At 43.0% G+C, this 6000-nt stretch overlaps 1 protein-coding gene across 1 annotated transcript in view; it reads right to left on the minus strand.

Annotated features, from left to right (window-relative positions):
- Positions 1-5696, minus strand: part of LOC104577823 (CUGBP Elav-like family member 4) — a 225199-nt gene extending 219503 nt beyond the window's left edge. Inside the window, exon 1 of the mRNA XM_088535043.1 lies at positions 5653-5696. The gene's annotated coding sequence lies outside the window, so the exon portion shown is untranslated. The remainder of the gene's footprint in view (positions 1-5652) is intronic.
- Positions 5697-6000: the final 304 nt, after the last annotated feature.

Genomic DNA, 6000 nt, shown 5'->3' on the forward strand with positions numbered 1-6000 from the left:
ATAGGGAGAGAATCTTGTGGTGGGCAGCAAGAGAAGGAGAGGGGAAAGTGAGGTCCTCAGTGTGGTAAAAGATTTGTCCATAGAGGTAGAATATCTTCCAGGAATCTTGATTCCAGATCTTATAAAATGTGAAGACAATTGTTCTCACAGGAACAAAATTCAGCTAGTAGTGTTATCCTGCAAAGTGCGATGGTCACAGCCAAGGCTGGCAGATTGATGTGCTGCATGACCTTGACAAGCTCCTCTCTGTGCCTTCCTTTACTCAAGATACAAAAGAACAGGCAAGTCTTACTGGGCTCATGGTGATTTTGAAAGAATTAATGGGCCTCTGGAGGTGTTTGTGGAGGGAAATTATCTTGGACCCTGTGAGAAAGGACAGCATTAACTGTCTCCTCAGTGTATTGGCCTGTGCCTTCAAATTGCTCCAGCTGCAGAAGTGTTGGAACCATAAAAGAGACAAGAAACTGAAGAAAGGGCTGGGCAGACCACATGAAGCTATGTTGCATGGATGACCACCTGGACATTTTCACAGACTGCTATTCAGCTTCTTGAGGGGAGTCTTTTAAGGAAGCCTAGCAAAAGTACAGTACGGGAAATTGCTACTCAAATGGCTTCCACAGAGCCTGAAGTGCCAGGAAGGCCAAGTAAGGCTCAGAGAAGAAAGGGAGAGGGAGTAGGAAGGTGCAATGCTGACACACGTGCATCCTCAAGGACATGGAGACTTCCCAAATGTGGGAAAAGCCTAACCTGCAGCAGTGCAGACGGGGAGGTGCTGCCTTCTCCTGACTGACTCTCACTCTCTTCATTACCTTTCCAGGGGGCAACCAGAGACTTTGAGGAAAGGACAGGAATGCAGGAGGAAATTGTTCCATGTGGCATTGCTGTGCCAAAGTAAAGCCACACCACCCTGATGGCAACCAGTCTTGCCTGTGTTTGGCATTAAAATGGGTCTGGATTTGGGTGTATTTTGCTGGGAAACTTTCTGAGATAGTTTGGCTGTCAGCACAGGTTACAAAATTGTGATTAGTTAAATGTGGACGAGTTGGTTGGGCCTGAATTTGTCACAGATAAACTGCCAGCTGCAGAGGACAGCTGCTGAGAGCTAGATATTCTGAGTGAAAAGAAAGAGATCCAGACTCTTCTTTCCCCCAAATAGAAAATAGGTCTTAAAAACAGTGAAAAGGCCATTCTGGCCCCATCATCACCTTCTAAGCTCATGGCAGGAAATAAAAAGAAATAAATCATAGTCCATGAGTAAATCAACTCAGTGTTGCTGCTGCTTATTGTAAATGATCACTTGGCCACTTTGCTCTGAAGCTGAAATAAACCATAACCAAACAGATAATTTTAGAGCCTGCATGTAGAGAAATCATGCAAGTCAGTTGAAATGTAACAGACCAAGTCTTCCAGCACTGTCATCATGTTCATCAAGCAGCAGAGAGAAAGTAAGATGAGACGCTTGTACACCCAAAATATATACATTTGCTTATACACACACATTTGTTGGTTCATTAAGTCTTGCATGTTCAAAGCACCAATGTGACTACTTTCAGGCTCTCCTGCAAATTGCTCAACTCCCTCTCCAGAGGACACAGTAGCCTTTCACCTCTGAACTACTTTGGAATTCGGCTCTTTATTTTGTATCATCCCCAAACTTCTCTGTTTTGACCACAGAGCTCAGCCACGTCCCTGAAGTGCTTCTTGGTTGAGACATCAGTGCTGGGTTGAGGAAGGCGCTACAGGCTTCTCAGAGTGTCTTCCCCCATAGACCTTCCCTGCTCCTCAGAGAGGCATGTGGAAAGCAATGACGCAGCCAAGCAGCACTAACAGAGTACAACTAAAGTAGCAGGAGGCTCTTTTCCCTTTAAAATATGTTATTTCCAGTACAAGCCATGGGGCCTAGGGGCTGTGTGGATCACCAGTTAGCCCTGCCAGCCACAGAAAGAGCTGCCTAGAGAGAGGTAGAGGTAGCGTGGCTAAAACAGGGAACGGCTCCAAACTTTTGCCCCAAACCGCAATACAGACCTGAAATCTTTCACTGAGTTTGCCGGTCTGATGTCTGCTATTTCTAGAGCTGAATATGGGATAAGGAACCAGTAAAAATCAACAATAATATGAAAATAATACCCATTCAATTGGGATTTTTGTTTTCTATTTGGCATTTAGTATGTAATTATAGCTTACCTCCTTAGAAACATACTGGGCCACGTAATCTGTGGCAAAATGATTTCTACGGGATAGAGCTAAAATCTGGATAACCAGGTCAATGAAAGTTTTGAAATTGTCCCAAATTAGGTCTATTTGGGAGTTTCAGCTTGATTTTTTTTTTAAATTGAATCTTTTTTTGTGTGTGTTTTTATCATGTTCTATCAATTCTATCAGTGATAAAGTATCTATAAAATGGCAGAGGATTCTGGCTTTCCTGCGGGTTTCATGAAGCATTTGTTAGAAAGAATGGCACAATATAGCATTTTGACATTTGAGTATACTCACACACACATACACACAAGAATGCAAGATGCTAAATTTTTCCATTAATTTAGACTGCTTCCCAAGAGAAATGTACTGAAAATACATTCAAGTCTAGTTCCTGCGAGATTAAGCAAATGTAAATAATGCCAGTTTTTATTGAAAAGGATTGCACTCTTTGTCTTGCTCCTAGTCCAATATGGGGATTAACAAACAAAATAATAAGAACAGCAAAACTAATAAAGGGTACTCAGAATTTCTACTTTGTTGGGTCAAGTGTAATTTGTTCCAAGCAGCATTTTGAATTCTTCCCTAAATCTAGATTGCCTAATTGTGTAAACACTTTCACACACAGAATAAATGCTGACACTTTTGGTACAACTGAGCATCAAGACACAGGAGAGTTTAAAAGCCATGAAATTTCAGACTCCAGTCACTGCAAAAGATATTGAAAATATAAATACACACATACATTTCTGTGTAAATTCTGCAAATTTGGTATTTCCATCAGCTTCAGGTTCTTCGAGAAGCTTCTGGGAAAAGTTCAGGATTTGTGTTTTAGCAAGCGTGCATGTTTGTCCCTGTATAAAACACAATCTATCTCAGTTCTTTAGGACCACCACTGGCCATCTATAGCAAAACGCTTCCTGCAGACTACTCAGCTGCTTAACAGTGCTGCATTCCCTCTTTCATATTTTGACCCGTCACAAGCATTCCCCCCAAGCCAAAAGAGAAGGTCACCCTCAGTGTGGACATCACACGGTTTGAAAACTTTTGCTGTCACAGAAGAGCTGCTTCATCTCCCAGTCCCCTCTTTCCCCTATCCTCCCCTGATACATGGGCCAGTGTAATAAGCTACAACTTAAGTTTCTTTGTTGTTGAAGCTGACCTTTACCTTGCAGCCCTAATGAAGTCTTTTGAGGTGCTCCTAAGATACCTGCCTCCTTTTTAGCATTCCGCCTGCTGTGCCCTGGGCTTGCCAAGCTGTTTTTTGCACAATGCCTCCCTTGGGTGCCAGTTGTTCTTTTCTCCCAGAGCTGCCCTTGAGTCATGCTGCCCTGAAACATCTCCAGCCCTAGCAGCCCGTCAGTGGGGAATTGGCACAACGTGCCTTTCACGCCAATGATGAACAGGGCAGCTTGGCCCCTGCGTTATTGTCCCCATGGAGAGCGGCAATACCCAAGTAGAGGGTGACAAAAGAAGAGGCTTGTGTGTGTTGGGGGGACAATTAGCTAAAATGCGCTGGGGAGGGAACCACTGGTGTGACTGTAGCGTGGAACGAAACAGCCGCTGGAGCCCTTTGCAGTGCAAACCATCCCTCCCGAAAGCAGCTGCTCTCAGCAAAGGAGCTCGAAAACCCTTCCCAGAGAGCCAGGCATGTGTTCGCTATTAGCGATTTGCATTAAAAAAAAAAAAAAAAAGAGTGAACCACATAGCCTGTAGGCGCACTAAGCAAATTGGCCAGACTAATTAATATTTTTTGGTATGTCTAATTAAATAGACAAAAGGCCCTCCCTTCACGCTCGCTGTCAGCGGGAGCTCTACAGGAATGTGCTCCATGTCCCCTCGTTTACAGAGGCAGCTGAGCCCTTTCCTTCTCCCCAAGGGAGCATCCCCTGACAACTGCCCACGTTTCACCCATTCCTGTCCGCATACAGAGCCATGTCTTCAGATGGGAAGGGAAAGTGGGTAAATTGCCCTGGTTCCGTTCAGGACCACCGGCTGATGCTGCGTGATGTTGTAGGTTAGAAACGTGCTGCGGCCCTTGGCAGCAGAACTTGCCATTTCAGGGCCTGTCAAACACCCTTTGCACATCACTGGCCAAGTTCCCCTGAATTTACTTTACAGGGACTCCAAAAGCACAATATTTATCCCTGAGTTTTCTGGCATTTCTCCAGGGTTCAGCTCTTCCTCTAATCTGCAATTACACTGCACCACAGCCTTTCCTTATAAAACCTCTGTCAACCTGCTGGTTTCACCACTCTGTAACACCAACCCTTTAACTACAAGCTATGTACAAAGTCTTCCAATGACTTGAGTCACTGGAGAGTTTCAGCCTCACACTGATGCAGTGAAAGCCTCTGGAATCCAAATCTTTCAACTGAAAATGAAAACAATTTCAGCTCCTTTTGTCTGGGAGGCATTTTACTCCTTTTAAATAGTTGTTGCTAGGGATTTTCATTAATACCAACACAAAGATACTAGTCACATAAATGAGGAAGAGTCCATAGTGGAGATTAAAGAGTTTTCACACGTCTAAGAGCAAAATCATTAATAAATGACAAAATCCACTCCCACACTTATATGATGTATAAGCACTAATGTTCCTACTGAATATATGGGCAAAAGAAACAAGATTATCGAGGAAGTACTATGTCCTTATATATATATGCGCATATACATTTTACACACAAACATATTTGCATGTACATACATACACACATGTATGTATGTACACAGACCATCTCACACTTTCTCAGCAAGCTCCGTGCTTGATCTGACAAACAGGCTCCTATTTGAAAAGCATGGCAACGAATCACCAAACCAGTTCTGGTAGAAAACCCTCTTACAGGAAGCATCTTATTGCTGGCAATCTATTGGTCACTGAGGGGTGGAAAAGCACAAGGTCAGCTCCTAATTTCAGCTGCACCTGTGCAAATCTCAAATAACTCCCTTGGATTGAGAAGTGTCTCAGCTTCCACAGTAGGTTTATCTAGATAAGCTGGTGCAGAAAAACCTACTATCTCAAAATTTGCTGCTTCTCAAAGCAGAGTTGCTTCAGTCCAAGCAGAAACAATACAGTCAGAAAAACAATAAAATACTTGCTTTGTCCTAACCAAATTAAACACTGTGGCAGCCCAGCCTAACATAGGTCTGAAAAACCTATGCTGCTGTCACTGCTGTTAAACTTTGTTAAGTCAGCGCCTGATGCTTCACTTCTTAACGAGGCAGTTATTTGTTTCCCAGGCAATCGCTGGCACCTGCCTGCCTTTTAAAATCAAATAATAATTGAATATGAGGAAAGCGAGACGAAGTAAAGGAGATTTAATAAAGAGAATCTTTGCTGCAGAGGGAATTTCTTTGGCAGTGATTACGTTACTAATTGATCAGCACATTGCCTGAGAGAAGCCAGAGACAACAATTATACTTAGCACTGTGGCTGAAAGCAATGCAGTCAACTACCTCCTCGGCTCTCGCTGTCCGCCGGTTTCACCTGGATTGGTCTATTCATCTGTAAAGAAAAGACAAGAGACGCACACAATTAACAGTGGAATCAAACATTCATATTCAGATTTTTTTTTCTTTTTCTTTTTTTTTCCACAAAATTCATCTAAGTTAGCATTAGGGTTTAGTTCATGGAGAATAAAAGTCAGCAATAAGCAAGCAATAAAGCGACCACGTAACACAGGGTGCTATAGTGTCACCCCATTTATTTGACAGGGACTCTGTGAAATCACACTGAGCAAGGGATCTGACTCATTTCACACAGATCATGAAATTTTAAGCATAACTTTTAAAATTTCTAACAGT

This window comes from Tinamus guttatus, unplaced genomic scaffold, assembly GCF_059628265.1.
Source record: "Tinamus guttatus ecotype Peru unplaced genomic scaffold, ASM5962826v1 Tinamus_guttatus_pri_ptg000607l, whole genome shotgun sequence".
NCBI lineage: Eukaryota > Metazoa > Chordata > Aves > Tinamiformes > Tinamidae > Tinamus > Tinamus guttatus.